At 46.5% G+C, this 11,510-nt stretch overlaps 1 pseudogene; it reads right to left on the bottom strand.

Annotated features, from left to right (window-relative positions):
* Positions 1-9,804: 9,804 nt before the first annotated feature.
* LOC147964638 (uncharacterized) lies at positions 9,805-10,966 on the bottom strand (annotated as a pseudogene).
* Positions 10,967-11,510: the final 544 nt, after the last annotated feature.

Raw genomic sequence — 11,510 nt, 5'->3', positions numbered from 1 at the left:
GAGTGCGACCTGTCTTGCGGACCCATGTAGTCCTCGAGGTCATCTGCTCGGTTGATGATGGTAGTGCAGTTTTCATGGTTGCCAGCGGCGGGGAAGAAGATCTGAGGCGGCGAAAGACAGTCTGGAGGCCGGATCCCTGCTGTGCTGGACCCTTCTGTCGTTGGAGCAGTTGAGCTGGGGTGGACGACGGTGCAACAAGAGCGGGACAAACCACGCAAGGTTTTCTTTGACAACTATCTGTAAGAGAAGTAATTCTGTAAGGGCTCGTTTGAATTGGAGGATTCCAACAATGCAGGGATAGGAAATAGACATGAATAGGATAGGAATGCACATGCAAAACAGAGAATTTAAAAACACAGGATTTCTGCCAATCTGGGTGTTTAATTCACAACAATTGGAAGATCACAGGATGCAAAGAAGCATGGTGAGATTAAGTCAAACCACAAAAAAATGTACGGTTATAATGCTATTATGCTACTATCTCTTAGTCTTGTGCTTCATGAATAGGAATTTGAAAAGCAGGACAAGTGAAAATTAAAATTCCTACGTTTTTTCTTTCAAGGAGACACTAAAGGAACAAATCCGTGTGCTCAGTGGACAATATATATAACATGTAGAGTAAAAAAGAGATGCAACAATTGTACAACCTCTTTGGCGAAGCCATGTCGATCTCAGCGTGATTGGGTTGGCCGGTGAGGATGCTCTGACTGACTTGGCTGTCGGAGGAGGGGAAGAAGATCTTAGGCGTCTGGAGATGGAGCCCGAGGTACTGCTCTGCTGTGATGGAGGGTTTCGTCGTTGGAGCAGCTCTGGTGAGTTGTGCGACGCCGAGGCTGAAGCAGGACAAGAGAGACAACAAACAACGTTAACCTGAGTGGAATTCTAATAGCATCTCCAATACATGATGTAAAATACATAACCACAAAGTGCTAGATGTAAAATACATCAACTGCTCATCTCTGAACTTAAGTGTCAAAACTGAATTTAACTGTCGAAACTGAACTTAACTGTCGAAACTGAACATAACTGTCGAAACTGAATTTTGCTGTCGAAACTGAATTTTGTTATCGAAACTGAATGCACTAGCAAGGTGAGGCTACACGTCGGTCGACTGACTTTTTCATCTCTGGTCAGTCGATTTTGCAGCCGTTGGATACGAAATCAAGGGCCTGCGGTTCATCTTCAACCTCCACCCCCTGAGCCAGCCAAACAGCAGCCCCCCGCCGCCCCGCCCGCCCCAAAAACACTCCCCACCGCCGGTCTGCCGCTGTCCCGGCCATCCCTCTAGGCCCCCCGTGCCGAGCTTTTTCTCCGGCGATCCCCACGCACCGCCCCGCCAACGCTCTGCCACGGTCGGCGACCACCGCCCCCATCCTGAAACCTAAGATAGATAGTGGGGTACCACTCCGGTGGGCCCCCCTCCCCGCTGCGGCTGGTTCTTCCTTCACCCCGGCGGCATCGGAGTGAAGTGTAGCTAAATCGGAGCAGCATCGCAAGAAAGAGCAAGAGCGAGAGCAGCAGCGGGAGCAAGAGCAATAGCAAGAGCAGACCAGGCAAGGGACCGAGAGCAAGAGCAGAGCAGCAGCGCGAGCAAGAGCTAAAGCAGCAGCAGGTCCTACTGATGTGGACGTCGCCGCCGAGGGAGTGATGCTGTGGAAGAAGTGGCCGGCGACGCCGCCGTGGATAGAGCCGCGCTGTGTCAGCTCGGGACCGAGCGCCGGCACCATCGTGAGATCGAATCAAGAAGAAAATGCGGCGATTAGTGTACAACCTCTTTGGTGGCGCCGATTAGGCCACAGCTTCATCCGAGGAAACGGTGATGATGATGCTCTTCTGGTGGTGCAGGTAAAGATGGCGGTGTGGGAATGGAGGAGGCGCGAAAGACGAGGGGAACGTCGGGGCAGCTCCTTGGAGGTGGAGGATGGGGTGGCTGAACCGGCGGGACGATGAGATCGACGACGGATCCTCATCCGGTAAGATGGATGAGGGACGTCGAGGTGTTGCTGTGGACGACGTCGTCGGGGAAGAGGCTCCGGCTGGGTGGCGGACAGAGCAGGGTGTGGGGTTTCGTCGCGGGTTTTCGCGGCCTCGGTGTACGAATGGGTGGGCGGATGGGATGGCAGTGGGGAACCATGGCTTAGAGACGCGCTTGTCCGAAATGTGGGGTAAGTTACGAAAGTACCCCCATCGATTTGAGGCGGTTCTTTCGGTTCAGGGGTACCACGGGCATTTCGCTTCTATCGCATGCACTTTCTTATTAGTAGATCTTTTAGTGTACCATTGAGAATAATTAACCATAATATTATCTAGGAGTTTAGTAGCTTCTCCTAAAGTGATTTCCATAAAAGTGCCTCACGCGGCCAAATCTAAAAGGTTTCTAGAAGCAAAATTCAATCCGGCATAAAATTTTTGTATAATCATCCACAAATTCAAACCATGTGTAGGGCAATTACGTATCATTAATTTCATCCTCTCCCAAGCTTGTGCAACATGTTCATGATCAAGTTGCTTAAAATTCATAATATCGTTTCTAAGAGAGATGATCTTAGTGGGAGGAAAATACTTAGAGATAAAAGCATCCTTGCACTTATTCCACGAATCAATACTATTTTTAGGAAAAGACGAAAACCAAGCTTTAGCACGATCTCTAAGCGAAAAAGGAAATAGCTTCAATTTAACAATATCATCGTCCACATCTTTATTCTTTTGCATATCACACAAATCAACGAAGTTGTTTAGATGGGTAGCGGCATCTTCACTAGGAAGGCCGGAAAACGGATCTTTCATGACAAGATTCAGCAAAGCAGCATTAATTTCACAAGATTCAGCATCGGTAAGAGGGGCAATCGTAGTGCTGATAAAATCATTGTTGTTGGTATTGGTAAAGTCGCACAATTTGGTATTATCTTGAGCCATCATGACAAGCAAGCAACCCGACACACAAGCAAACAAGAAACGAGCAAAAAGAGGCGAATAGAGAAAGATAGGGAGGATGGAGAGAGAAGGCGAATAAAATGGCAAGGGTGAAGTGGGGAAGAGGAAAACGAGAGACAAATGGAAAATAATGTAATGCGGGAGATAAGGATTTGTGATGGGTACTTGGTATGATGACTTTTGCGTACACTCCCCGGCAACGGCGCCAGAAATCCTTCTTGCTACCTCTTGAGCACTGCCTTGGTTTTCCCTTCAAGAGGAAAGGGTGATGTAGTAGAGCAGTGTAATTATTTCCCTCAGTTTTTGAGAACCAAGGTATCAATCCAGTAGGAGGCCACACACGAGTCCCTCGCACCTACACAAACAAATAAACTCCTCGCAACCAACGCGATAAAGGGGTTGTCAATCCTTTCACGGTCACCTACGAGAGTGAGATCTGATAGATATGATAAGACAATATTTTTGGTATTTTTATGATAAAGAGAAATAAAGATGCAAGTAAAATAAATAGCAAAGGAAATAACTAAGTATTGGAAGATTAATATGATGGAAAATAGACCCGGGGGCCATAGGTTTCACTAGAGGCTTCTCTCGAGATCATAAGTATTACGGTGGGTGAACAAATTAGTGTTGAGCAATTGACAGAATTGAGCATAGTTATGAGAATATCTAGGTATGATCATGTATATAGGCATCACGTCCGAGACAAGTAGACCGACTCCTACATGCATCTACTAGTATTACTCCACACATCGACCGCTATCTAACATGCATCTAGAGTATTAAGTTCAAGAGAACAGAGCAACGCTTTAAGCAAGATGACATGATGTAGAGGGATAAACTCATGCAATATGATATAAACCCCATCTTGTTTTCCTCGATGGCAACAATACAATACGTGCCTTGTTGCCCCTACTGTCACTGGGAAAGGACACCGCAAGATTGAACCCAAAGCTAAGCACTTCTCCAATTGCAAGAAAGATCAATCTAGTAGGCCAAACCAAACTGATAATTCGAAGAGACTTGCAAAGATAACCAATCATACATAAAAGAATTTAGAGAAGATTCAAATATTGTTCATAGATAAACTTGATCATAAACCCACAATTCATCGATCTCAACAAACACACCGCGAAAGAAGATTACATCGAATAGATCTCCACAAGAGAGGGGGAGAACTTTCTATTGAGATCCAAAAAGAGAGAAGAAGCCATCTAGCTAATAACTGTGGACCCGTAGGTCTGAAGTAAACTACTCACACTTCATCGGAGAGACTATGGTGTTGATGTAGAAGCCCTCCGTGATCGATACCCCCTCCGGCGGAGCTCCGGAAAAGGCCCCAAGATGGGATCTCATGGATACAGAAAGTTACGGCAATGGAATTAGGGTTTTGGCTCCATATCTGGTAGTTTGGGGGTACGTAGGTATATATAGGAGGAAGGAATACGTCGGTGGAGCAATGTGGGCCCCACGAGGGTGGAGGGCGCGCCTGGGGGGTAGGCGCACCCCCTACCTTGTGCCTTCCTCATTGGTTGCTTGACGTAGGGTCCAAGTCCTCTGGACCATGTTCGTTCCGAAAATCACGTTCCCGAAGGTTTCATTCCGTTTGGACTCCAATTGATATTCTTTTTCCGCGAAACCCTAAAATAGGCAAAAAACAACAATTTTGGGCTAGGCCTCCGGTTAATAGGTTAGTCCCAAAAATAATTTAAAAGTGTATAATAAAGCCCAATAATGTCCAAAATAGGATATAATATAGCATGGAACAATAAAAAATTATAGATATGTTGGTGACGTATCAAGCATCCCCAAGCTTAATTCCTGCTCGTCCTCGAGGAGGTAAATGATAAAAACAGAATTTTTGATGTGGAATGCTACTTGGCATAATTTTCAATGTAATTCTCTTAATTTTGGTATGAATATTCAGATCCGAAAGATTCAAGACAAGAGTTTAATATTGACATAGAAATAATAATACTTCAAGTATACTAACTAAGAAATTATGTCTCTTCCAAATAACATGGCCAAAGAAAGTTATCCCTACAAAATCATATAGTCTGGCTATGCTCCATCTTCACCACACAAAGTATTCAAATCATGCACAACCCCGATGACAAGCCAAGCACTTGTTTCATACTTTTGGTGTTCTCAAACTTTTTCAATCTTCACGCAATATCAAAAAGGAAGAACGAAATAAAAGCGGAACATGCTCCCGTGGCAGGTCGCGAGGACAGGCCCATGGCGCCCTCCTGAGCTCAGCCAGACCCCTCCTCGCGCTTCACAGGAGCGCGGTGACAAGATGACCCGCTGCCGCCTTCGAAGCAGGAACAGCGGCGTGGCGGCTGGTCGTAGCCGCCACTGCTAGAGCTGTCGCCGGAAGAAGAGTCACCGTAGCTAGACGAGATATGGCCGGTGCCGAGGGCGGGCCCGCCGTCACTCTCGTCATGGACATCACCAAGGCCGAGCACCTCGTCGCCGTCGTTGTCCTCGGGGCAGCATCGGACGCGGCGACCATCTTCCCCGAACACCCTCATGAAGAGGGTCGCGTCGCCATCGTACTTGAAGTGGAGGGCACACCGCCTGCCCAATCTGCGCACGCGGGGGAACGTCTGCCATCCGTGGGCCAGGACCGCGTTGCCCACGGCGGAGACTTCTACCATGACCCACGAAGCCCAGCTGCAGCAACCGTCAGCCCGTAGCTTGGGCGTGCAAAGGCAGCGGATACCCAGGAGGTGGCCGCTCATACCACAGCCGCGACGCTACCGACCTCATGACTATCTTGCGACGATGGGACTGTCTCTTCTTCGGCGGGAGTAGCTCAGGCACGTTGAGGGTAGTTTTTCCCTTCTCCGCGGCCGAGAACCTCCGTATCGGCGCCATGGACGATGCTGCAAGCGATGGAACGAGGAAGAAGAAGGAGCGGGAGAAGCTAAGGAGGAGATGGGTGACGGGGGCTCCGCCCCCCGCTTCACATTTATTGCCCAGGGGAGGCCAACCGCGAGCCTCCATGATCCAAGGTAATAATGACCTTTTTCTGCATGCAGCAAGGGCTCGTCAAGATGAGCAGTTGCCGAGGCGGCGTGGGGAAGCGAAGACGCCCACGTCAAATCAGTCGCCACGCGCCAACCGTGCCCGCAGGCTGTGGGGGCCCACGGCGCTCCTCACTTGCCCTTTGGCTTCACCTCGAAGCCAAGTCCGAGCGCGCCTTGGGCCCAGGGGCTATTGTCGGCGTTCTGGGATCGGGGGTCCCCAGACTTGCCTGCCTGCGGCCCGCGGCGTGGCTCCCCCAGTGGCCTGTACGGCCCATCTTCACCAACAAACACTCAAGACCCTCGCGAGGGGCCAAGCCTCGCGAGGCGGATGATGCAAGACCTCCTCAGGGACGGCCTCACCAGGCTAGCTCACGAGGGGCGGAGAGATCAAGGCAAGGGACATCTCGCAAGGTTTCTGTGACGCAAGCCAGGACAACTGGAGCCAGGCGGGTGCTAGCGCACGCAATGTCCTTGTTTCCTCTTTGGTGCTAAGTAGGCAACCGCAGGCGAGGAGTCTTGAGGCATCAGGCAAAGGTTTCCATATCGGTGCAACAAGACCAAGACCAGCAGGACAGCAGGGCGGAGGTCACCGTGGAGCCCAAGACAGCGTCACCACCAGAGCCTTTGGCAGGCGAAGACCACCTTTTGTCAGGATAGCTTGTACTAGATGCCCCCCTTCGAATTTGGCCATTGTGGGATCCCTTCCTGCTCAATATTTGGGAAGAGGACCAGGGCCTCTATAAATAGGACTAGCCACCACCGTAGTGAGGCATCGGATATCAGACCAGGGGAGATCCCGGATCACTCAGATCATCCCCAGCCACAAAAGTTCACCAAGCACAAGAACACCTCTCCTCAGGAGGCTGTTCTTCCCTTGTAACTGTTCATCATCAGCCCAAGAGGCAATCCACCACACCACACTGGAGTAGGTTATTACACCACAACGGTGGCCTGAACCAGTATAAATCTTGTGTCTCTCGTTCTTTGGGTTCGTCGAGCTAGGCCGTGAGATCTTACGGAGTGTGATCTAGAGAGGGGGAGAGATCTTTGTGCGCACCCCAGTGTTCGAACCTCAAGGGTTTTGCCAGAACCCAAAATCCGACAGTGATTGCCTGCTTTAGAGCAAATGCATCCGTCTCTAAGATGACTACTTGGCACCCCATTCTTGACGCTTCGTTCACATCATAGAGCATGGCCAGAGCTTCAGCTTGTAGTGGTTCAACAACATTTGCCAAACTTCCTCCTCCTGCAACTAGTGCAATTCCATGATTGTTTTTTATGGTAAAACCCCATCCTCCTGATTTAGTTGATATCCTAAAGGGTCCATCAGTATTAATTTTAAAGAAATCATCAGGGGGGGGACACCAAACCTGGTTTACAGCCTACACATTTTGCTCTTGTCGCTTGATGTATTTTTTGTATTCCAACAAGTGCAGCTGAACTGAATATATAATTTCCTCTTCAGTCCTAATCCTTTCTCCTTGATTAGCTCTGTTTCTTTTAGACCACCATAACCACAAAAGGATGCATACTTGCAGACATTTTTCCTCTTCCATGTGCAAGATATCCTCCACCATCGAGATGGCATTTGGGCAATTGAGAAGTTGCATCCGACTTTCTTCCAACAATGCAGTTCTCCAAACAGCCTTGACAAATTTGCACTTTAGGAAATAATGACCTCCATCTTTATCCATTCGATGGCATACTAGACATCTTGTATCCACTTCCATTCCTCTATTCTATAGTTTCATTCTTAGAGGTAAGCTATAATGGGCTAGTCGCCATAGAAAGTGCAGGATCTTGTTGGGCAAGGGCAACGTCCATAGTTTCTTCCAAAATGTTATCCTATGCTGAACATTCTTACTTGATGACAAAGCTCCATCATGTGCGGAGTTCCTGGCTTGGTTTTCCAACACTACTTGAGATGCAGATTTTACTGAAAATATACCCTTTTGTCAAAATGCCAGGCAGGAGTGTCTTTAGCGCCCTCTCGGATCAGAATTTGGACAATTACCTCTACATCTTCTTTGTTGAAAGTTTGATCAATCGGTTGTAAATCCCATGTGCCATAGGTAGGGTCAATCAAATCTGAAACCTTTGTGATAACATGGCTGCCTTGCTGAGATGTTACTCTCCTAGAAACACCCCTTGGTAGCCAAGGATCTGCCCATATATTGATATTGCGTCCATCCCCTACTCTCCATATGATTCCACTTTGCAACACCTGTACTCCTTTCAAAATGCTTCTCCAACTATATGAAATGCCATCTCTTGGCCTCTCTTGTAATAGATTCTGGTTTGGCTAGTATTTAGCAGCCATCACTTGAGCGCATAGGGAAGATGGGTTTTGCAGCATTCTCCAAGCCTGCCTTGCCAACATAGCTAAGTTGAAAGAATATAGGTCTCTAAATCCTAGCCCTCCATCCTTTTTGGGTTTTGTCAGCTTGTCCCATCCAACCCAGTGGATTTTATTTTCTTTATCCAATTGACTCCACCAAAACCTCGCAATCATTGAGCTGACATCTTCACACAGAGATTTGGTGAGGTCAAAACATGCTATCGCATAAACAGGGATGGCTTCCGCTACAGCTTTGATAAGGACTTCCTTATCGGCCTTCGAGAGCATTTTTTCTTTCCCACCTTGTAACCTTTTCCATACTTTTTCCTTGATATACTCAAAATCTTTGGTTTTTGATCTACCAATATAGCATGGTAAACCCAAATATTTTCCCGAGAAGCCTTCTATAGCAATATTGAGCTAATTCATGAGCTCCTCTTTGTCCTCCATCTTTGTATTCTTGCTGAACAAGATGGGTGACTTTTCCTTATTTATAGCCTGGCCCAAGCAAGCTTCATAGGAGTTCAGAATTTGATTAAGCTCGCGACTGCTGTTGGCATTTACTTCTAGGAGAAGAAGTGAATCATCTGCAAAAAGAAGACGACTTATGCTTGGGGTTGTATTACATATTTTGATTCCTTTAAACCTCCCATTCATCTCAACATTTTGTAACATGGCCGAGAAGCCCTCAACGCATAAAAGAAAGAGATATGAAGGGAGAGGGTCACCTTGACGAAGCCCCCTCTCAGGAATAATCATCTTTGTGACGTCCCCATTAACTTTGATTTGGTATTTCACCGTTGTCACACAATTCATCATGAGTTGCACCCAACTTCTATTGAAACCGAGTTTCAACATGATTCCTTGCAAGAACTTCCATTCAACTCGATCATAAGCCTTGCTCATGTCAAGTTTGATAGCAACATAACTTACTCTTCCACCCCTCTTCCTCTGCAAAAAGTGAGTCATTTCATATGCTAAAAGAATATTGTCAGATATCATGCGTCCAGACACAAATGCGCTTTGATTGGGGGATATTATTTCAGGAAAAATGTTTTTTAATATTCTGGTGATTACCTTTGATATTAGTTTGTAGATCACATTGCAGAGGCTGATGGGTCGCAAGTCCTTCAATCTCTCTGGTCTAGCTGTTTTTGGAATCAGAACTATCATGGTGTTGTTCCACTCTTCAGGCATCTCACCACCTCTCAACACCTTGAGCAGCTCCTTGGTTACTTGCTCTCCTATAGTGCTCCAGAATCTCTTCAAAAAGATTGCAGGCATGCCATCAGGTCCGACAACCTTTAGATCACCAATATTATTCAAGGCAGCTTTCACTTCTTCTTCAGTATATTTTGCACAAAGGAGCCCGTTCATTTGATCAGTTACTCTAGGTTGAATTGATTGCAGAATTATATCATTATCCTGCCCTGCTGTTGAAGTAAACAAACTAAAGAAATAATTTGAAATATGTTCCTTTAGTTATTCTGCCTTCTCTACCTAGGACCCATCTTCTTTCCTCAGCTTCTGAGTGGTATTGCGCCTTTTCCTCTCTGAAGCAAAGGCATGGAAAAAAGGTGTATTTTTATCTCCAAACTGCAACCATTTGACATGGGTTGTTTGCCTCCAAAAAAGGTTGTGTTGCTTCTCTAGTCGATCCAATTTCTCCTTTATAACATGCTCTCGATTGACCTTGTCTTGACTTATTTCACTTCTTCTGACCATTTCCAATTCATCTCTTAACTTCTTTATTCTCTTTTGAAGGTCTCCTAGTATGTTACAATCCCAAGCTTTTAAGTCCATGGCTACAGTTTTGATGCCTTGAGACACATTACCATCACTTCTGATATTTGAAATGTTCCAGGCACTTGTGACAATATCTTCACATTCTTCTTCATCCAACCATTTAGCCTTCAATCTAAATGTGTTTCCTTTTCAATCCTTTTGTATTGTGTCCTGGTTCCGTCGATCGAAACAGTGATCGGCCTGTGGTCCGAGTGCCTCGGGTTGCCATTTATCACCTGATAAGATGGGAAGCGCACACACCACTCTCTAGATCCAGTAGCCTGATCCAATCTTTCCTTGACATAAAGTTGAGCATCATGGCTATTATTTCTCCATGTATACTTGTCACCAGAATAGCCGAGGTCACGTAGTCCACATTCTGCAAGTGCCATTCTGAAACTTTCCATCGATCTTTGGCTATGGGGTGTACCTCCTTTTTTCTCATGGCCATACAACACTTCATTAAAATCTCTAGCACACAACCATGGAAGATTGAGTTGTTGGTTTAGAATCCTTAGTAATTTCCAAGTCTTATCCTTTTTATCCGAGGAAGGTTCATCATATATGCCCGTAAACTGCCATTTGTACCCATCTTTCTCAACAATCTTCGTATCTATGTGATATCTTGAGTAGTTGTGGAGTTCTGCGTTGACATGCTTTTTCCACATGAGGGCAAGACCCTCACTTTTACCTTCGCAATCCTTCACTATCATTTTTACATTCCCAATAAATGTTGGAGCCATTACATCCTTCTCTTGTCCATCTTTGTCTCGGACAAGAAAAGCATATCGGGGTCTTCCTGCTTCTGGAGATCCAGAAGCCCTCTAACTGCCGGGCCGTTCCCCAGTCCCCGGCAGTTCCATACTGTTATTCTCATTTTGAATCACCGAGCTGTCCCTGCAGCCCAGCGCTTCCAAACTCTAATGCTTGTTTTTCTGCAGATTGTTTTTCTCTAGCTTGTCCCTCCTCTTCTCCATCAATCTCCATTCTTGCCTTCTTTGAAAATTCCGCCTCATCATCGAACTCCATGTATCCAACAAACTTTTTCTTGGGTCCCAAAATAAGGGGTACTCTCTGTTGCTTCCCTTTTGGTTTATTCACCCTTCTTAAAGTAGTTTGTTTCCCCTTTGTTTCAGATTTTTGAACCAACCTCTCTTCTCTTTCTTCAATCTCGACCTTTTTGCCTTTTCCATCATGAGTCCTTTCACTACTGCCATGTTGACATGGTTGGGTCGTTGTTTCATTCGTCACTTTAGACCCCGCTTCTTCTTTATGTCCCCTTTCTGAAAAAGGTTCAGATTTCCTCTCCTCCTCCTCCTCCTCCTCAAACACTAGTTTCTTACCCCTTGTAGGTTCTGTTTGGTCACCTATTGCGATTTTGAGTGGGCTGGTAACATCTCCTTCTCCCCCATTAATTTTTC

Source organism: Triticum urartu, chromosome 6A, assembly GCF_056163025.1.
Source record: "Triticum urartu cultivar PI428250 chromosome 6A, HENAU_Tu73, whole genome shotgun sequence".
Taxonomy (NCBI): Eukaryota; Viridiplantae; Streptophyta; class Magnoliopsida; order Poales; family Poaceae; genus Triticum; species Triticum urartu.
Note: the sequence above shows the minus strand (reverse complement) of the source record. Positions and strands in the feature narration are given on the sequence as shown.